This window comes from Pristiophorus japonicus, chromosome 15 (genome assembly GCF_044704955.1).
Source record: "Pristiophorus japonicus isolate sPriJap1 chromosome 15, sPriJap1.hap1, whole genome shotgun sequence".
Classification (NCBI taxonomy): Eukaryota; Metazoa; Chordata; class Chondrichthyes; family Pristiophoridae; genus Pristiophorus; species Pristiophorus japonicus.
This window is the reverse complement of record NC_091991.1, coordinates 1,247,583-1,272,426: the sequence shown is the minus strand read 5'-3', so window position 1 is coordinate 1,272,426 and position 24,844 is coordinate 1,247,583. Positions and strand designations below refer to the sequence as shown.

At 46.2% G+C, this 24,844-nt stretch overlaps 1 protein-coding gene across 2 annotated transcripts in view; it reads left to right on the top strand.

Moving 5' to 3' along the window:
• The first annotated feature begins 22,355 nt into the window (after positions 1 to 22,355).
• Positions 22,356 to 24,844, top strand: part of LOC139280551 (thioredoxin reductase 1, cytoplasmic-like) — a 34,500-nt gene continuing 32,011 nt past the window's right edge. Inside the window, exon 1 of one of the 2 annotated variants that reach the window (XM_070900038.1) lies at positions 22,356 to 22,479. The gene's annotated coding sequence lies outside the window, so the exon portion shown is untranslated. Of the gene's footprint in view, positions 22,546 to 24,844 lie in introns of both variants that reach the window. The other variant, XM_070900037.1, reaches the window with a different exon arrangement.

Here is a 24,844-nt window from a genome sequence, read left to right as displayed (position 1 = left end):
GATGGGAGGCCGGCCAAGAGAGAATTGGAATAGTCAAGTCTAGAGGTAACAAAGGCAATGGATGAGGGTTTCAGCAGCAGATGAGTTGAAGCAGGGGCAGAGTCAGGCGATGTTGCAGAGGTGGAAGTAGGCGGTCTTGGTGATAGAGCGGGTATGTGATCAGAAGGTCATCTCAGGGTCAAACACAACACCAAGGTTGCGAACATTCTGACTCAGACATAGACAGTTATCAGGGAGAGGGGTGGAGTCGGTGGCCCGCGAACGGGGTTTGTGGCAAGGACCAAAGACAATGGCTTCAGTCTTCCCAATATTTAGCTGAAGGAAATTTCTGCTCATCCAGTACTGAATGTTGGACAAGCAGCGTGACAAATCAGAGACAGAACCTACAAGGGAGCAAGCGATCTTAGATCTGGTCCTGGTCTTTCAGAGTAATTTGCTGTCTGTGAAGTGCTTTGAAACATTCTTAAAAGATTTGATGAGGCACTTTATAGAATGTATACGGGATTGTTTCTGAGAACAGTATGTTACACAACCTACAAGGGAGCAAGCTATCATAGATCTGGTCCTGTGTAATGAGACAGGAATAATAAACGATCTCCTAGTAAAAGATCCTCTCGGAATAAGTGATCACAGTATGGTTGAATTTGTAATACAGATTGAGGGTGAGGAAGTAGTGTCTCAAACGAGCGTACTATGCTTAAACAAAGGGGACGACAGTGGGATGAGGGCAGAGTTGGCTAAAGTAGACTGGAAACACAGACTAAACGGTGGCACAATTGAGGAACAGTGGAGGACTTTTAAGGAGCTCTTTCATAGTGCTCAATAAAAATATATTCCAGTGAAAAAGAAGGGCGGTAAGAGAAGGGATAACCAGCCGTGGATAACCAAGGAAATAAAGGAGAGTATCAAATTAAAAACCAATGCGTATAAGGTGGCCAAGGTTACTGGGATACTAGAAGATTGGGAAAATTTTAAACGACAGCAAAGAATGACTAAGAAAGCAATAAAGAAAGGAAAGATAGATTACGAAAGTAAACTTGCGCAAAACATAAAAACAGATAGTAAAAGCTTTTACAGATATATAAAATGGAAAAGAGTGACTAAAGTAAATGTTGGTCTCTTAGAAGATGAGAAGAGGGATTTAATAATGGGAAATGTGGAAATGGCTGAGACCTTAAACAATTATTTTGCTTTGGTCTTCACAGTGGAAGACACAAAAACCATGCCAAAAATTGCTGGTCACGGGAATGTGGGAAGGGAGGACCTTGAGACAATCACTATCACTAGGGGGGTAGTGCTGGACAGGCTAATGGGACTCGAGGTAGACAAGTCCCCTGGTCCTGATGAAATGCATCCCAGGGTATTAAAAGTATTGACGGAAGTTATAGCAGATGCATTCGTTATAATCTACCAAAATTCTCTGGACTCTGGGGAGGTACCATCGGATTGGAAAGCAGCTAATGTAACGCCTCTGTTTAAAAAAGGGGGCAGACAAAAGGCAGGTAACTATAGGCCGGTTAGTTTAACATCTGTAGTGGGGAAAATGCTTGAAACTATCATTAAGGAAGAAATAGCGGGACATCTAGATAGGAATAGTGCAATCAAGCAGACGCAACATGGATTCATGAAGGGGAAATCATGTTTAACTAATTTACTGGAATTCTTTGAGGATATAATGAGCATGGTGGATAGAGGTGTACCGATGGATGTGGTGTATTTAGATTTCCAAAAGGCATTCGATAAGGTGCCACACAAAAGGTTACTGCAGAAGATAAAGGTACGTGGAGTCAGAGGAAATGTATTAGCATGGATCGAGAATTGGCTGGCTAACAGAAAGCAGAGAGTCGGGATAAATGGGTCCTTTTCGGGTTGGAAATCGGTGGTTAGTGGTGTGCCACAGGGATTGGTGCTGGGACCACAACTGTTTACAATATACATAGATGACCTGGAAGAGGGGACAGAGTGTAGTGTAACAAAATTTGCAGATGACACAAAGATTAGTGGGAAAGCGGGTTGTGTAGAGGACACAGAGAGGCTGCAAAGAGATTTAGATAGGTTAAGCGAATGGGCTAAGGTTTGGCAGATGGAATACAATGTCGGAAAGTGTGAGGTCATCCAGCTTGGGAAAAAAAACAGTAAAAGGGAATATTATTTGAATGGGGAGAAATTACAACATGCTGAGGTACAGAGGGACCTGGGGGTCCTTGTGCATGAATCCCAAAAAGTTACTTTGCAGGTGCAGCAGGTAATCAGGAAGGCAAATGGAATGTTGGCCTTCATTGCGAGAGGGATGGAGTACAAAAGCAGGGAGGTCCTTCTGCAACTGTACAGGGTATTAGTGAGGCCGCACCTGGAGTACTGCATGCAGTTTTGGTCACCTTACTTAAGGAAGGATATACTAGCTTTGAAGAGGGTACAGAGACGATTCACTCGGCTGATTCCGGAGATGAGGGGGTTACCTTATGATGATAGATTAAGTAGACTGGGTCGTTGGAGTTCAGAAGGATGAGGGGTGATCTTATAGAAACATTTAAAATAATGAAAGGGATAGACAAGATAGAGGCAGAGAGGTTGTTTCCACTGGTCGGGGAGACTAGAACTAGGGGGCACAGCCTCAAAATACGGGGGAGCCAATTTAAAACCGAGTTGAGAAGGAATTTCTTCTCCCAGAGGGTTGTGAATCTGTGGAATTCTCTGCCCAAGGAAGCAGTTGAGGCTAGCTCATTGAATGTATTCAAGTCACAGATAGATAGATTTTTAACCAATAAGGGAATTAAGGGTTACGGGGAGCGGGCGGGTAAGTGGAGCTGAGTCCACGGCCAGATCAGCCATGATCTTTTTGAATGGCGGAGCAGGCTCAAGGGGCTAGATGGCCTACTCCTATTCCTAATTCTGATGTTCTGATGTTCTTATGTTCTTATGTTCTGCTCTCAGGTGGATGTAAAAGATCCCATGGTGCTATTTTGCAGGGGAGTTATCCCTGGGGCCAATATTTATCCCTCAATCAACATAACAAATACAGTTTATCTTGTAAATATGTTTGTGGGAGGTTGCTGTTTGTGGGAGCTTGCTGTGCGCAAATTGGCTGCCTTGTTTCCCACATTACAACAGTGACTGCACTCCAAAAGGACTTAATTGGCTGTAAAGTGCTTTGAGACGTCCGGTGGTCGTGAAATAAATCCAAGTCTTTTTTTCTTTCTGAATAGCTTGGTGGACCAACATAGTGAACCCAATAGACCAGGAATGATTTGGGGTTTGTGTTGAGTCAGGCAAACGTCAATGCCTGGTAGCCATGGCAGTTATAATGATTGGTTTGTGTTCCTGGTCTATGGAAAGAAAAATTGCCCAGTGCTATCGCTTTCCATTGACGTCTAGTGATCTATGCTGGAATTGTACGTGTGTGTGAGGCCTGGGGGTGATTTTAACCCTGGTTGCTCTGTGGAAACCTGGCGGGACAGTTAAAATCACCCCGGTTCTTATCTGTCTGAAAGCCTCCATGATCGCAACATTTACAATTTTAACCTGCCCTCCTGAGCAGGCAACAAGGAGGCATACCCAGAGCCAACAGGGTCCTTCTTTACTGTGCATGTTGTGGCCCGATGACATCATGGAGACCCGACCATAATTTTACCTCAGGCCTGACTGGGGAATCTGTCTGGAGTTAAAATCGGGGCCTATCAAGAACAGATAGGATAAAATAATTAGGGGATTTGATAGGTTAGATACAGAGAAACTTGTGATATCTTCTTTACGACATCATAAACACACAGACTACAAGATGGCTACCGAAAACTTGTCAGGTGACCTGGCCACATGATTCTTTTATTATTGTACATCAGCAGTTGCATTACCAGAGTAGTCCACTAGGTGGAGCTCTATATTACACTTCTCTCTCCTTAATGAAGAAGTAATTATAACAAAATAATCATCATACATAACTTGCATGGTTATACATAACAGAAGGTATGGACTTATTTTGCCATATCTACAAATCAAACTTAACCACTAGTTTACTGTTTCGAAGAGGATACCTTCGCTCTCGAACAGAACTTTTCAAATATGGTGTTGAACTTAGATTCAATCTAAGCTGATCCTGTGGCGAGTTTTCCTCCAAGGGCAACCCTTGGATTTACGTTTGGACTCTCTACAACTTCATACTGTTTGTCTGCCTGACTTGGATTCAGACTTAAATTCTGACTTTCCCTTGGACTTGTTTCTAATATATCTGATGTAGGATTTGCTACTGGTACTCTACAGAAATGACTCATCAGAAATAATCGAATCATTCCAACTTTCAACTCTTTCCACATCTGTAGGTAAAATATGATCAATGTGAACAAACCTAACCAGTCCATGACCAAACATCTTGACCAAATATGTGCGATGACCACATATCTTCACTACTTTTCCTGGTAACCACTTTAACCATTTATGGTTCTTCACTCAAACCTTCTGATTCAATGTCACACTTCTCTCTTTTACTCTACCTCTATCATGATTCTCTTTCTGCCTTAATTGTTTCTCTTCTACTGACTGTGCCAAGTTTGGCTTTAACAACGAGAACCTGGTTCATGGCTGTCGTTTGAGAAACAACTCTGCTGGTGTTCTACCAGTAGTTGTATGAAGAGTATTCCGATACGTTATTAGAAAATTTGCTAGTTTGTGGTCCAATGACAACTGCCATTTCTTTGGATTTGGATTGAACATTTGCTTGATGAGGGCACGTTTTACAATTTGTACTGTGTGCCCTGCTGCACAATTTGAAGCAGGGTGGTACGGTGGAACCTTAGTATGTTTCACACCATTTCTGTTCATGAACTGAGCAAATTCTTCTGAACAAAATTGCAGCCCATTATTAGACACAATTTCTTCTTGGAGGCCATATGAAGAAAATAATCTTCGCTGATTGTCTAGTGTTTCACTTGTTATTTTTCGCATCAGAAACACCTCTATACCCACTTCGAATGGCTATCAATCACAATGAACAATTGTTGCCCTTCTAGCTCAGCAAAATCTACACGTAATCTTTGCTGTACCCTGGGAGGCCATTTCCTTGGCTGTAATGGTACTATAGGGTGTTCGTTTTCCACTCTACTTTGATTCCTAGGCCTCGGGAATTACAGGAAAGGACTCCACGTAACACAAAGTTTAGGCTTAACCTAACTGTTTGTTTTATTGCACAAAACCAACTAAAAATGACAGAACAAGACTTCTGAGAGAATTGACCGAAGACATACAATCTCCCGTGGGTGCAAATGGGCATCATGTACTATTGTACAGTTTTGCACATTGATGTGGTGTATTTTTTAAAGTTACTTTTTTTGTTACTTTCCTGTTTCATAATTGGGCAAATTACAAGTTGTCTGCTGGGTATAGGTGTAAAATTAAATTGTTTTATTAAAACCTATTTTTATGTGTCGCACTCTGAGAACTCCATACTATGTGCATGAATGGAGTGTTTAATTAGGTTTTTAATCAGCATCATGATTTTGTCATCATAAGTCTCACTTCTCACCCTTCCATGATAGTGACAGCTTTATGGGCTTCATATACTTTGCCTGACCAAGAGGTAGGGAGAGATTCAACTAATGTAATTATGTAGCCAACTGCTAGAGATACGGGAGGTACAACCTGTTGTTCTCTCATTGTGAGGAAATATTTGGGACTAAAAATGTTTTCTTGTGTCACCTGGCAAAAAGGACCAATTTTGGGCCGTAAACGCTCGTGCCTAATTTGCACATGCATTACAGGCATCGCCCAAAGCAAACATTGGGCCTTTTATGTATGCAAATGAAATTTGGAAAGAGGTGACATGATAGGTCCAAGTCAGCATGGATTTGTGAAAGGGAAATCATGCTTGACAAATCTTCTGGAATTTTTTGAGGATGTTTCCAGTAGAGTGGACAAGGGAGAACCAGTTGATGTGGTGTATTTGGACTTTCAGAAGGCTTTCGACAAGGTCCCACACAAGAGATTAATGTGCAAAGTTAAAGCACATGGGATTGGGGGTAGTGTGCTGACGTGGATTGAGAACTGGTTGGCAGACAGGAAGCAAAGAGTAGGAGTAAATGGGTACTTTTCAGAATGGCAGGCAGTGACTAATGGGGTACCGCAAGGTTCTGTGCTGGGACCCCAGCTGTTTACATTGTACATTAATGATTTAGACGAGGGGATTAAATGTAGTATCCCCAAATTTGCGGATGGCACTAAGTTGGGTGGCAGTGTGAGCTGCGAGGAGGATGCTATGAGGCTGCAGAGTGACTTGGATAGGTTAGGTGAGTGGGCAAATGCATGGCAGATGAAGTATAATGTGGATAAATGTGAGGTTATCCACTTTGGTGGTAAAAACAGAGAGACAGACTATTATCTGAATGGTGACAGATTAGGAAAAGGGGAGGTGCAACGAGACCTGGGTGTCATGGTACATCAGTCATTGAAGGTTGGCATGCAGGTACAGCAGGCGGTTAAGAAAGCAAATGGCATGTTGGCCTTCATAGCGAGGGGATTTGAGTACAGGGCCTTGGTGAGGCCACACCTGGAGTATTGTGTACAGTTTTGGTCTCCTAACTTGAGGAAGGACATTCTTGCTATTGAGGGAGTGCAGCGAAGGTTCACCAGACTGATTCCCGGGATGGCGGGACTGACATATCAAGAAAGACTAGATCAACTGGGCTTGTATTCACTGGAGTTCAGAAGAATGAGAGGGGATCTCATAGAAACGTTTAAAATTCTGACGGGTTTAGACAGGTTAGATGCAGGAAGAATGTTCCCAATGTTGGGGAAGTCCAGAACCAGGGGTCACAATCTAAGGATAAGGAGTAAGCCATTTAGGACCGAGATGAGGAGAAACTTCTTCACCCAGAGAGTGGTGAACCTGTGGAATTCTCTACCACAGAAAGTTGTTGAGGCCAATTCAATAAATATATTCAAAAAGGAGTTAGATGTAGTCCTTACTACTCGGGAGATCAAGGGGTATGGCGAGAAAGCAGGAATGGGGTACTGAAGTTGCATGTTCAGCCATGAACTCATTGAATGGCGGTGCAGGCTCGAAGGGCCGAATGGCCTACTCCTGCACCTATTTTCTATGTTTCTATGTTTCCCATCCAGCCAGTTGCTGCTGTTTGTCGATTGTAAGCTCGTGGTCGTTGTTCCTAGATCGGTTGTTCCTCTCCAATGTTCCCTCCTTCTCGTCCTGCTGGTCGACCGTAGTCTTCCTTCTTGGTCTGCTTGATCTTTTTCCTTCTCGTGTTCTCTGAGCTGTTGTTTCCGGCCCTTACCTATATACCCATTTGATGAATATATCTCCTGTTGGGCTGCTTCTCCGTTACTCCGTCTGGATCGGTCTCGATGTTTTGGTGATCTATTTGGATGGCTGTGATGATGGCTTTGAATGGCCACAGTTTGCACACAGAGTCGACAACTCCTTATCTTTAGTGCCCCGTTATCCAAAAATGCACGCCTTGTGGGATCCTTTGTTGTCCTGGTTTTTTGTAGACTTGTAGTCTCCACAGGGAACTTGTTTTCCCCCTCTGGCCAATCAATCCAGGGGCTCCGCAGCTTGATTGTATCAAACCCTTTGTCTCGATGTTTGATCAGGTCTAGCTCCTGACGGCAGAAATTGCATTAATTAGTGAAGAGTCACCACCTGCCCCAGGCTGGTGCCCTGTTTCTCCCACCCAACACCCAAAGGCTTCTTTAAACCATTTTTAGTTTGTGGCCTCTTCCTGTGCCTTTTGTGAAAATGTGTAAACCTTACAGTACTGACGGTGGTTTCTTGCTTACCGATTGACATGTCGTACACTGACTAACGATATACTCTATCTTTATCTAGACCTGGCCACCATAAGTAACTGCATGCTCTTGGTCAAGCACATTCCTAGGTGCTGGTCATGAAGATCTCCTAACAATTTGGACCTGAACTTATTTGGAATAACTACTCTTGCACCCCACATGATTTAATCTTTATCCACTGATAATTCATTCCTACGAACAAAGTATGGATGAATCTTTGGAAAAATTATTGGAAAAAATCCTGAAAGACAGGATAAATCTGCATTTGGAAAGGCAAGGATAAATTAGGGACTGTCAGCATGGATTTGTTAAGGGACGATCGTGTTTGACTAACCTGATTGAATTTTTTGAGGAGGTAACCAAGAGGGTCGATGAGGGTAGTGCGTACGATGTAGTATATATGGATTTTAGCAAGGCTTTTGATAAGGTCCCACATGGTAGACTGATCATGAAGGTTAAAGCCCATGGGATACAGGGCAAAGTGGCAAGTTGGATCCAAAATTGGCTTGGAGGTAGGAAGCAAAGGGTAATAATTGATGGATGTTTTTGTGACTGGAAGGATGTTTCCAGTGGGGTTCCGCAGGGCTCAGTACTGGGTCCCTTGCTTTTTGTGGTATATATCAACGATTTAGATTTGAATATAGGGATTGTGCTTGTCCACAGATCCCTGAAAGTAGCAGACCAGGTGGATAAGATGGTTAAGAAGGCATACGGAATGCTTGCCTTTATTGGCCAAGGCATAGAATATAAGAGCAGGGAGGTTATGTTTAAATTGTATAATACTTTGGTTAGGCCACAGCTGGAGTATTGCATGCAGTTCTGGTCGCCGTATTATAGGAAGGACGTGATTGCACTAGAGAGGGTGCAGAGGAGATTTACTAGGATGCTGCCTGGAATGGAGAATCTAAGTTATGAGGTCAGATTGAATAGGCTGGATTTGTTCTCATTGGAACAGAGGAGGTTGAGAGGAGACCTCATTGAGGTGTACAAAATATTGAGGGGCCTGGACATAGTGGATAGTAAGGGTCTATTTCCATTGGTGGAGGGGTCTAGTACGAGGGGGCATAGTTTTAAGGTGGTTGGTAGAAGGTTTAGATGGGATTTGAGGGGGGGCTTCTTTACGCAGAGGGTTGTGGGGATCTGGAACTCGCTGCCTGGGAGAGTGATGGATGCAGAAACCCTCACCACTTTTAAGAGATGGTTGGATGGGCATTTAAAGTGCAGTAACCTGCAGGGTTACAGACCTAGAGCTGGTAATTGGGATTAGACTGGATGACCTTTTGTTGGACGGAGCAGATATAATGGTAAGTACTGCAGGGAATCGAGTACGGCCAGGGTGATCTCCTGGATAGATCGAAGAGGAATTTTCCCAGATTTTTCCTCCCTAAATTGGCCCGGGTTTTTATCTGGTTTTTGCCTCTCCCAGGAGATCACATGGCTCTGGTTGGGGTGGAGTGTAGAATGTTTCAGTATAAGGGGTGTCGCAGTTGTGTGAGGCGGACTGGTTGGGCTGGGTGCTCTTTACCTTTCCGTCATTGTTCATTGTTCATAGGTTTATATGTAACCTTCAGGGCCACTGACCGAGGGCCGTGTGGCTCTTTGTCGGCCGGCGCGGACACGCTGGGCCGAAATGGCCTCCTCCTGCGCTGTAAATTTCTATGTTTCTATGTTTACTGACAGTTCCGAGGGCACGTGTGGGCTCTACTGGTGGGCTCTGAGCCTGGCGAGGTGCCTGGACCACAGAAGAGACCGGCCCAGTTTGGGAACACTACCACCTCCAAGTCCCCCTCAAATGTCACGCACCATACTGATTTGGAAATATATCGGCCGTTCCTTCATCGCCGCTGGGTTAAAATCCTGTACCTCCCTCCCTAACAACACTGTGGGAGTTCTTTCATCGCAAAGACTGCAGCAGTTCAAGAAGGCGGCTCACCACCACCTTCTCAAGGGGCAATTAGGGATGGGCAATAAATGTCGGCCTTGGCAGCGACACCCAGATCGGATGAATGAATGAAGTTTTTTAAAGTTTCCTGTTGCATGTGGCAAACAGGTGCCAATAAAGCCTCTCGAGTGACCCTCCTACCACTGACCATCATGCACGCTTCCTGCCCTCCCCTTAACATAAAGGCCATTATGGTCGAGGGTTCAAGTCCCACTCCAGAGACTTGAACACATAAATCTAGGCTGACACTCCAGTGCAGTGCTGAGGGAGTGCCGCACTGTCGGAGGTGCCGTCTTTTGGATGAGATATTAAACCGAGGCCCCGTCTGCTCTCTCAGGTGGATGTAAAAGATCCCATGACACTATTTCGAAGAAGAGCAGGGAGTTATCCCCGGTGTCCTGGGGCCAATATTTATCCCTCAATTAACATCACTAAAACAGATTATCTGGTCATTATCACATTGTTGTGTGTGGGAGCTTGCTGTGCACAAGTTGGCTGCTGCATTTCCCACATTACAACAGTGACTACACTCCAAAAGTACTTCATTGGCTGTAAAGCGCTTGGAGACGTCCGGTGGTCATGAAAGGCGCTATATAAATGCAAGTCTTTCTTTTTTCTTATTATTATTTCTGAGTGGATAAAGAAAATGCTTGAGCTTTTTTGATATCTAATTAGGACTGTTTCAGTTCTGGAGACAATGGTCTCAGTATCCAACCATGCAGAAGTGGTAGTGTTTGCTTGCTGGAGCAGGAATTCACCGTGGATTTTTGCACAGTCATCATGATGCTGGCAGTCAGCCTAATCCTGCGGAGAGCAGCTGCTGATACGTTTGACCTGTTGGTGTAGCTAGTACCGATGCAAAGGAGCTGTGTCGTTGGCATCAACACTGATAAACAAAACAAGCCTCAAGCCTACTGTGTAAAACCTGCTTCATTTTAAGAGGTTTGTTGTCATCTTTTGTGCATTATAGAACAACGACAACAGCAACTGGCATTTATATAGCGCCTTTAACATAGCAAAACGACCCAAAGTGCTTCATAGGAGCATTATCAAACAAAATTTGACTCCGAGCCATATAAAGTGATATTAGGACAGATAAGAGGTAGTGTCTTAAAGAAGGAGAGAGAGGTGGAGAGGCGGAGAGGTTTAGGGAGGGAGTTCCAGAGCTTGGGGCCCAGGCAGCTGAAGGCACGGCCACCAGTGTTGAAGAAATGGAAATCAGGGATGCTCAATAATTGGAGGAACGCAGACATCTCGGGGGGTTGTGGGGCTGGAGGGGATTACAGAGATAGGGAGGGGCGAGGCCATGGAGGGATTTGAAAACAAGAATGAGAATGTTAAAATCGAGGCGTTGCTCAAGCAAAGATTCTAAAAATATGTCCGGGATTTTAAACCCACCCCCTTCTTCCACCCACCCATCCCCCATTGTCTCCAGAGCCCTCTTGCCGTTAACCGTCGGGAATTGGTCCTTGGCTGCGGCCTCCTGCAACCAAGTTCCCGCTCACACCCGCCGACCAGGTTGTGAAACTGGCCGGATGTCGGGTGGATTATGTTATGACTGAACTTGCCTTGGCATCTGTGGACTCTCTGGGCATGCCGTCCACTTTGGGGCTAGCACATACCATTTCCATCCCCCCCCAACCCCTCTTAAAATCAGGGCCTATATTTCAGTGAGATTATCAAAATAGGTGAACACTCAACAACTTGCATTTACAAAGTGCCCTTAATATCATAAAACGTCCTGTTGGCCGTTATTACAAGTGGATTTGAGTATCAGAGTAAAGACATCTAACTGCAATTATATAGGGCCCTGGTGAGACCACACCTGGAGTATTGTGTACACTTTGGGTCTCCTTACCTAAGAAAGGATATACTTGCTGTTGAGAGAGTGCAATGAAGGTTCACCAGACTGATTCCTGGGATGGGGGGATTGTCCTATGAGGAGAGATTGAGCAGACTGGACCCATGTTCTCTAGAGATTAGAAGAATGAGAGGTGATCGAATTGAAACATACAACATTGTTACAGGGCTTGACAGGGTAGATGCAGGGAGGATGTTTCCCCCGGGCTGGAGAGTCTAGAACCAGGGGTCACAGTCTCAGGATAAGGGGTCGGCCATTTAGGACTGAGATGAGGAGGAATTTCTTCACTCAGAGGGTGGTGAATCTTTGGAATTTTCTGCCCAGAGTGCTGTGGAGGCTCAGTCTTTGAGTATATTCAAGGCTGAGATCGATAAATGTTTGGATATTAAGGGATATGGGGATAGTGCAGGAAAGTGGAGTTGAGGTAGAAGATCAGCCATGATCTCATTGAATGGCGGAGCAGGCTCGAGGGGCCGAATGGCCGACTCCTGCTCCGAATTTTTATGTTTTCTTATGTCCTAAGGTGCTTCACAAGAGCGATTATCAAACAAGTTGAACCACATAAAGAGATATTAGGAGAGGTGAAGAGGTGAGTTTTAAGGCGTGTCTTAAAGGAGGAGAGGTAGAGAGGCGGAGAGGTTTAAGGAAGGAATTTCAGAGCCTAGAGTCTCACCCCTTCACCGGCACATAACACACATTTTGATGTTAGATGATGAAACTGTGACTTCTGCAGCGGAATAGCTGAAACCTATACACATTTTGATAATGCAGTTCAGAGGGTTCAAAGCTCGAATACCAAGGTACGCGTGCAACTGAAAAACAGCGACTAAAAGAGGTGTTTAAGGACGCACTTATGCTAATAGCCTGGTGTTGATGCCAAGAGGTTTCAATAGTAAAAATCTTGTGCACTGTAGGTGCTGTATGAACATAAAACGCTCCGAGGCACGTCTCCTTCAAGGAAGGAAACTCGGGGGAGGTGGCAACAATTGCAGAACAGGTAGGTTTTAAAGAAGTTTTTTAAGGTAGGAAGTTGGAGCAAGTTGCCAGGTGCATTTGGGAATGGAGTTTCAGAGAGCTGAAGACACTAGCACCGATGGTAGTGTGAGGAGAGAGCGGAACTCAGTTGGAAGAGTGGGGGGTGTGAGCAGCAACTTAGGGCTGAAGGAGTTTGCAAAGGCTTTACAACAACAACAAGTCGCCTTTAACATGGGAAACTGTCCAGGGCACTTCACAGGAGCATAATCAGACAGGAATTGACACCGAGCCAAAGAAGGTCAGGTGACTAAAAACTTGTTCAAAGAGGTAAATTTTAAGGTGGGTCTTAAAGGGAGATGGAGAGACAGAGAGGTTTAAGGAGGGAATTCCAGAGCTTAGGGCTGAGACACCGAAAGCACAGATACCAGCAAAGGAAGCAAGGCCGTGCACAAGGGAGCAGAGATGGAGGAGCGCAGAGATCTCGGAGAGTTGTAGGGCTGGACGATATTCCAGAGATGGAGGATCGCAGAGATGTCGGAGAATTGTAGGGCTGGACGATATTCCAGAGATGGAGGATCGCAGAGATGTCGGAGAATTGTAGGGCTGGACGATATTCCAGAGTTGGAGGATCGCAGAGATGTTGGAGAGTTGTAGGGCTGGATGAGGTTCCAGAGATGGAGGATCACAGAGATGTCGGAGAGCTGTAGGGCTGGATGAGGTTCCAGAGTTGGAGGAGTGCAGAGATGTTGGAGAGTTGTAGGGCTGGACGATATTCCAGAGATGGAGGAGCGCAGAGATGTCGGAGAGTTGTAGGGCTGGACGATATTCCAGAGATGGAGGAGCGCAGAGATGTCGGAGAGCTGTAGGGCTGGACGAGGTTCCAGAGATGGAGGAGCGCAGAGATGTCGGAGAGCTGTAGGGCTGGATGAGGTTCCAGAGATGGAGGAGCGCAGAAATGTCGGAGAGCTGTAGGACTGGATGAGGTTCCAGAGATGGAGGAGCGCAGAGATGTCGGAGAGCTGTAGGGCTGGATGAGGTTCCAGAGATGGAGGAGCGCAGAAATGTCGGAGAGCTGTAGGACTGGATGAGGTTCCAGAGATGGAGGAGCGCAGAGATGTCGGAGAGCTGTAGGGCTGGATGAGGTTCCAGAGATGGAGGAGCGCAGAGATGTCGGAGAGCTGTAGGGCTGGACAATGTTCCAGAGATGGAGGAGCGCAGAGATGTCGGAGAGCTGTAGGGCTGGATGAGGTTCCAGAGATGTCGGAGAGTTGTGAGGCTGGATGAGGTTCCAGAGATGGAGGAGCGCAGAGATGTTGGAGAGCTGTAGGGCTGGACAATGTTCCAGAGATGGAGGAGCACAGAGATGTCGGAGAGCTGTAGGGCTGGACAATGTTCCAGAGATGGGTGTGGCGAGGCCATGGAGGGATTTGAACATGAGGACGAGAATTTTGAAATCGAGGTGCTGGTGGGCACGGAGCCAATGTAGATGAGCGAGCACAGGGGTTTAGGGAGGGGCAAGGCCATGAGTAACCTGTAGTCAAGCATGAGGATTTTGAAGTCAATGTGGGACAGGGAGTTTCTGGAGGAGTTGGATGTGTAACAGTAGGGAAGGTGGTGTACAGTCTGAGGTACACCACTCCACCTCTCTTTCATCCTTTAAGATGTTCCTTTAAACCTATCTCTTTGACCAAGCTTTTAATCATCGGCCCTACTTTCTCCTTATGTGGCTCGGGGTCAAGTTTTGTTTTATAATGCACCTGTGACGTGCCTTGGGACGGTTTACTATGTTAAAGGCGCTATATAAATACAAGTTTTTGTACTCAACGTCCCCTCTCGCCTGCCGGTCCCACACAGCTCATGACTGGCTTTTCCAATGTAAATCTGTGCATGCGCGAAACTTAGAATGCACCACGCAACCCGCTAAAGAGACTAAGCACCAACATTTAAAATTAGGGGGAACATTGGCTGTAGTGTATCTCAGCCACATTTTAATTGTACCTCATAAGAACATTGCTTGACAAGGTGGATGCAGAGAGGATGTTTCCACTGATGGGGGAGACTAGAACTAGAGGGCATGATCTTAGAATAAGGGGCCGCCCATTTAAAACTGAAATGAGGAGAAATTTCTTCTCTCAGAGGGTTGTAAATCTGTGGAATTTGCTGCCTCAGAGAGCTGTGGAAGCTGGGACATTGAATAAATTTAAGACAGAAATAGACAGTTTCTTAAACGATAAGGGGATAAGGGGCTACGGGGAGCGGGCGGGGAAGTGGAACTGAGTCCATGATCGGATCAGCCATGATCTTATTAAATGGCGGAGCAGGCTCGAGGGGCCAAATGGCCGACTCCTGCTCCTATTTCTGATGTTCTTATGTTCTTCGAGCCTGCTCCGTCATTCAACAAAATCATGGCTGATCTTCTACCTCAATTCCACTTTCCCGCACTATCCCCTTAGTTCCCAAAAATCTATCAATCTCTGTCTTGAATATACTCAACGACTGAGCCTCCACAGCCCTCTGGGGCAGAGAATTCTAAAGATTCTTTGAGTGAAGAAATTTCTCCTCATCTCAGTCCTAAATGACCATATTCTGAGACTGTGACCCCATGTTCTAGATTCCCCAGTCAGGGAAACATTTTCTCAGCATTAACTCTGTCAAGCCCCTTAAGAATTTATATGTTTCAATTAGATCACCTCTCATTCTTCTAAACTCTCGGGAATATTGGCCTAGTCTACTCAATCTCTCCTCATAGGACAAGCCCCCCATCCCAGGAATCAGTCTGGTGAACCTTCGCTGCACTCCCTCTAAGGCAAGTATGTCTTTCCTTAGGTAAGGAGACCAGAACTGTACACGTAGACCTCTGTAGTCTCTTGCAAGTCTTTATAAACTTACTTTTCATCGTCTTTTCTTAATGTAAATCCAAAGCTAACACTCCTCTGATAACATAAAAAATGAGCTACTTGGGGAATGGTGAGCTAGCTGTCACTAAACTCAAATGCGCGATACCGTGAAGTGCAACCAACAGTATAACTAATCTTTTTCTCTTTACATATCTATAGAAGCTTTTGCAGTCAGTTTTTATGTTTCCGGCAAGCTTCCTCTCATACTCTAGTTTCCCCCTCCTAATTAAACCCTTTGTCCTCCTCTGCTGAATTCTAAATTTCTCCCAGTCCTCAGGTTTGCTGCTTTTTCTGGCCAATTTATATGCCTCTTCCTTGAATTTAACACTATCCCTAATTTCCCTTGTTAGCCACGGTTGAGCCACCTTCCCCATTTTATTTTTATGCCACACAGGGATGTACAATTGTTGTAGTTCATCCATGTGATCTTTAAATGTTTGCAATTGCCTATCCACTGTCAACCCTTTAAGTATCATTCGCCAGTCTATCCTAGCCAATTCTCATACCATCTAAGTTACCTTTCCTTAAGTTCAGGACCCTGGTTTCTGAATTGACTGTGTCACTCTCCATCTTAATAAAGAATTCTACCATATTATGGTCACTCTTCCCCAAGGGGCCTCGCACAACAAGATTTCTAATTAATCCTCTCTCATTACACAAGACCCAGTCTAGGATGGCCTGCTCTCTAGTTGGTTCCTCGACATATTGGTCTAGAAAACCGTCCCTTATACACTCCAGGAAATCCTCCACAGTATTGCTACCAGTTTGGTTAACCCAATCTATGTGTAGCTTAAAGTCACCCATGATAACTGCTGTACCTTTATTGCACACATCCCTAATTTCCTGTTTGATCCCCAGCCTCACTACTACTGTTTGGTGGTCTGTACACAACTCCCACTAACTTTTTCTGCCCATTGGTGTTTCACAGCTCCGCCCATACAGATTCCACATCATCCAAGCTAATGTCCTTTCTTACTAATGCGTTAATTTCCTCTTTAACCAACATAAGAACATAAGAACATAAGAATTAGGAACAGGAGTAGGCCATCTAGCCCCTCGAGCCTGCTCCGCCACTCAACAAAATTATGGCTGATCTGGCCGTGGACTCAGCTCCACTAACTAGTAACGCCACCCCACCTCTTTTTCCTTTCTGTCTATCCTTCCTGAATGTTGAATACCCTTGGGTGTTGAGTTCCCAGCCTTGGTCACCCTGGAGCCATGTCTCCGTGATGCCAATTACATCATATCCGTTAACAGCAATCTGCGCAGTTAATTCATCCACCTTATTACGAATTCTCCTCGCATTGAGGCACAGAGCCTTCAGGCTTGTTTTTTTTAACACTTTTTGTCCTTTTAGAATTTTGCTGTAATGTGGCCCTTTTTGATTTTTGCTTTGGGTTTCTCTGCCCTCCACTCTTACTTTTCTCCTTCCTACCTTTTGCTTCTGCCCTCTTTTTATTTCCCTCTGTCTCCCTGCACAGATTCCCATCCCCCTGCCATGTTAGTTTAACTCCTCCCCAACAGCACTAGCAAACACTCCCCTGAGGACATTGGTTCCGGTCCTGCCCAGGTGCAGACCGTCCGGTTTGTACTGGTCCCACCTCCCCCAGAACCCGTTCCAATGTCCCAGGAATTTCAATCCCTCCCTTCTGCAGCCACGTATTCATCTGAGCTATCCTGCGATTCCTACTCTGACTAGCACGTGGCACTGGTAGCAATCCCGAGATTACTACTTTTGACGTCCTACTTCTTAATTTAACTCCTAGCTCCCTAAATTCTGCTTGTAGGACTTCATCCCGTTTTTTACCTATATCGTTGGTACCTATATGCACCACGACAACTGGCTGTTCACCCTCCCCTTCCAGAATGCCCTGCAGCTGCTCCGAGACATCCTTGACCCTTGCACCAGGGAGGCAACATATCATTCTGGAGTCTCGGTTGCGGCCGCAGAAACGCCTATCTATTCCCCTTACAATTGAATCCCCTATCACTATCGCTCTCCCACTCTTTTTCCTGCCCTCCTGTGCAGCAGAGCCACCCACGGTGCCATGAACTTGGCTGCTGCTGCCCTCCCCTGATGAGCCACCTCCCTCAACAGTACCGAAAATGGTGTATCTGTTTTGGAGGGAGATGACTGCAGTGGACCCCTGCACTACCTTCCTTCCCTTACTCTTCCTGATGGTCACCCATTCCCTATCTGCCTGTGTAACCTTTACCTGCGATGTGACCAACTCACTAAACATACTATCCGTGATGTCCTCAGCATCGCGGATGCTCCAGAGTGAATCCATGCGCAGCTTTAGTGCCGCAATGCGGTCTGTCAGGAGCTGCAGCCGGACACACTTCTTGCACACCTAGTAGTCAGGTACACTGGAAGTGTCCCTGATTTCCCACATACACAGGAGGAGCATAACACGGCTCTGGGCTCTCCTGCCATGACTTAACCCCTTAGATTAACTTAATTTGGCAACATAAGAACATAAGAACATAAGAATTAGAAACAGGAGTAGGCTATCTAGCCCCTTGAGCCTGCTCCGCCATTCAACAAGATCATGGCTGATCTGGCCGTGGACTCAGCTCCACTTACCCGCCCGCTCCCCGTAACCTTAATTCCCTTATTGGTTAAAAATCTATCTATCTGTGATTTGAATACATCCAATGAGCTAGCCTCAACTGCTTCCTTGGGCAGAGAATTCCACAGATTCACAACCCTCTGGGAGAAGAAATTCCTTCTCAACTCGGTTTTAAATTGGCTCCCCCGTATTTTGGCAATGGCAAAGGTTTCATACTGATAAGAGAAGAAAAAGAAAAAGAAAAAGACTCACCAATCAACCAACCAATCACTTACCCACTTGGCTGTGACGTCACACTTCGATTTATTTTTACTTCTATTTTGCCTTTTGTCCCTGCACCAGCTAGCTCCTCCGACTGTCACTGGCCTTTTATAGGCCTCGAGTCTCCCACTTCTGCTGGCTGCTTCCGACTGCATGACCCCACACTTTCCAACATTATACTCCATCTGCCAAATTTTTGCCCACTCACTTAGCCTGTCTATGTCCTTTTGCAGATTTTTTGTGTCCTCCTCACACATTGCTTTTCCTCGCATCTTTGTATCATCAGCAAACTTGGCTACATTACACTCAGTCCCTTCTTCTAAGTCGTTAATATAGATTGTAAATAGTTGGAGTCCCAGCACTGATCCCTGCGGCACCCCACTAGTTACTGGTTGCCAACCAGAGAATGAACCATTTATCCTGACTCTCTGTTTTCTGTTAGTTAATGCTAACCCTCTATCCATGCTAATATATTACCCCCAACCCCGTAAACTTTTATGTTGTGCAGAAACCTTTTATGTGGCACCTTGTCAAATGCCTTCTGGAAATCCAAATACATCACATCCACTGGTTCCCCTTTTGCACTCTGTTCGTTACATCCTCAAAGAATTCCAGAAAATTTGTCACCATGACTTCCCCTTCATAAATCCATGCTGACTCTGCCTGACTGAATTTTGCTTTTCCAAATGTCCTGCTACTGCTTCTTTAATAATGGACTCCAACATTTTCCCAACCACAGATGTTAGGCTAACTGATCTATAGTTTCCTGCTTTTTGTCTGCCTCATTTTTAAATAGGTGAGTTACATTTGCAGTTTTCCAATCTGCTGGGACCTCCTCAGAATCCAGGGAATTTTGGTAAATTACAACCAATGCATCCACAATCCCTGCCGCTACTTCTCTCAAGACCCTAGGATGCAAGCCATCAGGTCCAGGGGATTTATCTGCCTTTAGTCCCATTATCTTACTGAGTACCACAATCATTAGTGATTGTGTTAATTCCTCCCCCCCATAGCAACGTGATAATGACCAGATAATCTGTTTTATTTTGTTATCTTAATTGAGGGATAAATATTGGCCCCAGGACACTGGGGATAACTCCCCTGCTCTTTTTTGAAATAGTGCCAAGGGATCTTTTACATCCACCTGAGAGAGCAGACGGGGCCTCGGTTTAACATCTCATCCGAAAGACGGCACTTCCAACAGTGCAGCACTCTCTCAGCACTGCCCCTCCGACAGTGCAGCACTCCCTCAGTACTGCCCCTCCGGCAGTGCAGCACTCCCTCAGTACTGCCTCTCCGACAGTGCAGCACTCCCTCAGTACTGCCCCTCCGACAGTGCAGCACTCCCTCAGTACTGCCCCTCTGACAGTGCAGCACTCCCTCAGTACTGCCCCTCCGACAGTGCAGCACTCCCTCAGTACTGCCCCTCTGACAGTGCAGCACTCCCTCAGTACTGCCCCTCTGACAGTGCAGCACTCCCTCAGTACTGCACTCAGGGCCAGATTAACCCATAGGCTAATAAGGCTGCAGCCTTAGGCCCTCATGTTTCTTTAGGCCCTAATTTTTATATCATTAACCTGAAATTTTTGTCACAATGTTGGTTAAGCAATATCACATATAACTGCAGAATTATATCTTCAGAGGTGCAAAATACTGCGTCCTTGTGGCTCAAAGTGTGTATGAAATTCTGTGACAATCTTGAAACATGTAGAAATATCCAAAATAAATTACCCCGGAGAGTTATGTACGCTGTTCATAGAATCAACGCAAAAATAATATCAGGTCTGATCATTGTGAATGTTTACAAAAGGATGAAGTATTTTCATTTATCTTTTGAAAGTGGAAATGTAGATATAAAGGTCAAACGTCAAAAGTATTTAGTAGAGTATGTATGTCCTCATAGATGCCCCTCGATGTCCCCCATAGATACCCCTCAATATCCCTCATAGATACCCCTCGATGTCCCCCATAGATACCCCTCGCTATCCCCCATAGTTACCCCTCGATATCCCTCATAGATACCCCGAGATATCCCCCATAGATACCTCTTGATATGCCCCATAGATACCCCTCGATATCCCCCAAAGATAGCCCTCGATATCCCCCATAGATACCCGTCGATGTCCCCCATAGATACCCCTCGATATCCCTCATAGATACCCCTCGATGTCCCCCATAGATACCCCTCGATATCCCCCATAGATACCCCTCGATATCCCTCATAGATACCCCGAGATATCCCCCATAGATACCCCTCGATATCCCTCATCGATAGCCCCAGGTGGCCACAGCTGGAATACTGCGTGCAGTTTTGGTTTCCATATTTACGAAAGGATATACTTGCTTTGGAGGCAGTTCAAAGAAGGTTCACTAGGTTGATTCCAGAGATGAGGGGGTTGACTTATGAGGAAAGGTTGAGTAGGTTGGGCCTCTACTCATTGGAATTAAGAAGAATGAGAGGTGATCTTATCGAATCCTATAAGATTATGAGGGGGCTTGACAAGGTGGATGCAGAGAGGATGTTTCCACTGATGGGGGGAGACTAGAATGAGAGGGCATGATCTTAGAATAAGGGGCCGCCCATTTAAAACTGAGATGAGGAGAAATTTCTTCTCTCAGAGGGTTATAAATCTGTGGAATTCGCTGCCTCAGAGAGCTGTGGAAGTTGGGACATTGAATAAATTTAAGCCAGAGATAGACAGTTTCTTGAACGATAACGGAAGGGGTTATGGAGGGTGGGCAGGGAAGTGGAGCTGAGTCCATGATCGGATCAGCCACGATCTTATTAAATGGTGGAGCAGGCTTGAGGGGCCGAATGGCCGACTCCTGCTCCTATTTCTTATCCTCTTATATATGTTCTTATTATCTCTTACTAGAAACTACTAGGGGTAAAACAGGATTATTCCAAATTAGGTCTGAACGACTATATTGGAAGGGCTTATGGAAGCTGCCCTTCCCCCAAAAACAAGTTCACAATTCCAATATGTAGTGTAGAACATTCGTTCTCTCTTCTCAAACGGATAAAGATGTCTTACGACCCACCGTGGATCAGGAGCATCTCGCTGCTTTGTCTCTTTTGAGCATTGGGAGTGAAATTGTCAGGACTTTAAATGTTGATGATATTATTCATGACTTTGTCACAGCTAAGGCCAAGAAGAACCCAGTCTTTGTTTGAAGAGACATATTCAGAGAATGTTTTATTTGATATCGCAGTTTAAGCGAGGAGAAAACCAATCGTTGCTTGAATTGTATGCTGGTTTTTAATTTACAGAGCTTTGATTTTTGTTAGTTGTTAAATTTGAATATACAATTATAATTGTTTGATGATTATATGCATTGTATGTAATATATAGTACATATAGCCCTTCCCTATTAGCCTTAGGCCCGTCACAGCTTTAATACAGGAGCTCGGAGTGACAGTGTAGAATTCCTTTTGCGCTCAAGTCCCTGGAGTGGGACTGGAACCCACGACCTTGTGACCCAGAGGCGAACCACTGAGCCACAGCTGACAGAGCCAGCTTCACCAGTACACTTGGGTTAGCTGAGGGATTCTGCCCATCCATAAAGAATGAAAGGTGATTTTATCAAAACGTGTAAGATAATGAGGGGTCTCACCAAGGTGGATGCTGAGAGGATATTTCCACTCATAGGGAAAACTAAAACTAGGGGACATAGTCTCAGAATACGGGGCCGCCCATTTAAAACTGAGATGAGGAGGAATTTCTTCTCTCAGAGGGTTGTAAATCTGTGGAATTCTCTGCCCCAGAGAGCTGTGGAGGCTGGGTCATTGAATATATTTAAGGCGGAGATAGACAGATTTTTGAGCGATAAGAGAGTGAAGGGTTATGGGGAGTGGGCAGGGAAGTGGAGCTGAGTCCATGATCAGATCAGACATGATCTTATTAAATGGTGGTGCAGGCTCGAGGGGCCGAATGGTCGACTCCTGCTCCTATTTCTGATGTAAAAAACCTTTGCACCTTCATTATCTCAGCTGCAAATCTGTCAATTCATTGCAGGAGTGAAACACGACCTGAGCCCTGTCAGTCTGAGTTAATGAGCACGGGATGACTAAGCAGTCTTTGTGAAGGGTTGGAACTTAATGACTCGGCGCTGGAGACTCCGCCTCCGTGTGCTTTCTACATCCTGTTTGAAAGCGGTAAAGCTTGGTGCTGACAGTCGGTGAGTGTTGACGGGCGCGGCAATTGTCCAAGGGCAGGGACTGTGCGGCTAGGGAGCAGGTTACAGGTAGGAGCCGGCGTCTCTGCATAGGCAACCCTTGTAGGAGCGGGGTCTGAGCCGGGCCGGACCAGGGAGCGGGGTCTGAGCCGGGCCGGACCAGGGAGCGGGGTGTGAGCCGGGCCGGACCAGGGAGCGGGGTCTGAGCCGGACCGGACCAGGGAGCGGGGTGTGAGCCGAGCCGGGCCGGACCGGACCAGGGAGCGGGGTGTGATCCGGGCCGGACCAGGGAGCGGGGTCTGAGCCGGACCGGACCAGGGAGCGGGGTGTGAGCCGAGCCGGGCCGGACCGGACCAGGGAGCGGGGTGTGATCCGGACCGGACCAGGGAGCGGGGTGTGAGCCGAGCCGGACCAGGGAGCCGGGCTGGACCGGACCAGGGAGCGTCATGTGAGCCGGACCGGACCAGGGAGCGGAGTGTGAGCCAGACCAGGGAGCGGGGTGTGAGCCGGTTGTATGTAGGAGCCGGTGTCTCTGGATGCTCAACCCTTGTAGGAGAGGGGTGTGAGCCGGACCAGGGAGCGGGGTGTGAGCCGGGCTGGACCGGACCAGGGAGCGGGGTGTGAGCTGGACCGGACCAGGGAGCGGGGTGTGAGCCGGGCTGGACCGGACCAGGGAGCGGGGTGTGAGCCGGACCGGACCAGGGAGCGGGGTGTGAGCCGGTTGTATGTAGGAGCCGGTGTCTCTGGATGGTCAACCCTTGTAGGAGCAGATTGGCGACGGATCTCTGGAACTGAATGAATACTGCTGGGGTCAAATAACATTTTACATTCATTGTTAACTCGGAGTTTGTCCCAGGAGAAACTCTCCTTCCCCGGGAAAAACACTTTTAGAGAAAAGTGAAATTAAACACTTTTTATGCGGACTCGAAGCGTAGACTGAGATTTGAGAACGGATTAATCCGATTTGAAAATGCACGGGGGTTGGAACCCAATCATTGAGATCAATGTTCCTCTAGTGGTGCACACTGATTTTCAACACTTCTCGTTTGCAGAGGACGGAGTCTGTGCTGGGGAGAGGGAGAGGGAGAGGGAGGGCTCGTGTGTTGTGCTGCTGAAATTACTGTTCTCTATTTCCTTGCCTTGCTCAGATCGTCCGGAAGCCTATCTTTGTCGCTCTCTCTGGGCAGGCTGCTCATTCGGACCTCACCGTTTTGCTTCCAGGATTGGCTTGGGTTATAGAGTGTGTGTATGTGTGCTTCCTGGGGCCATTCCTTCAATGGCCGAGTAACCACCCTGATACACAACCAGGGTTCAAGAAGCCCCTTCATCGCCCGCTGAAAGTTGATGTTATTTGAAAGCCCAGGGTGAGCGAGTTTGAGGAAGTATTTAGAAGCAAAGTGAAGGGCAAGCTGAATGTAAAAGTAACTTCCACCTTTTTAACATTCGTTCACTGAATGTGGGTATCGCTGGCAAGGCTGGCATTTATTGCCTGTCCCTAGTTGTCCCTTAAGGTGATGGTGAGCTGTCTTCTTGAACCGCTGCATTCCGTGTGGTGAAGGTGTTGTTAGGGACCGAGTTCCAGGATTTTGACGGAACGGTGATATATTTCTAAGTCAGGATGGTGTGTGACTCGGGAACATGGAGATGGTGGTGTTCCCAAGTGTCTGCTGCCCCTGTCCTTCTAGGTGGTAGAGTTTGTGGGATTGGGAGATGTTGCTGAAGAAGGAGGGAGTGAATGTTGAAGGTGGTAGATGGGGTGCTGATTGAGATGTATAAAGCAAACTGTCACTCAGGCACGTAGTGAGATTATATTGACCAGAATTTGCCTTTGTAGTTACAGGTAGATGTTGGGTGGACGGAGCCCCACCTTGAGTCGGAGTTTAAATCCCAATTTTTGTCTTCCACATGTGGGGGTGGATCCTGGCCTTTGTGTTATGGTGTGAAATGGGTGATATTGAGTAGGCAGGCCCGGTTCACATCTCTCCCTTTATTGACTTCAATGGAAATAAAAATCGGGAGTGATATAAAACAGGACTGACTCCCTAACACCAGCCCTATGCTACCTGTGTCAAAATGCCCCTGAATGACTGACTTGAAGTGACAAATTGAAATATTGACATTAATTCCGTAGGATTTGACTGGTTTAATGTTGAGATGTCCCAGGAAACTAGTTTTACAGCGTGATGGAATCAAACATTTACAGCACAGAAGGAGGCCATTCATCCCATTGTGTCCGTGCCGGCCGACAAAGAGCTATTCAACCTAATCCCACTTTCCAGCTCTGGGTCCGTAGCCCTGCAGGTTACGGCACTTCAGGTGCACATCCAAGTACTTTTTAAATGTGGTGAGGGTTTCTGCCTCTACCACC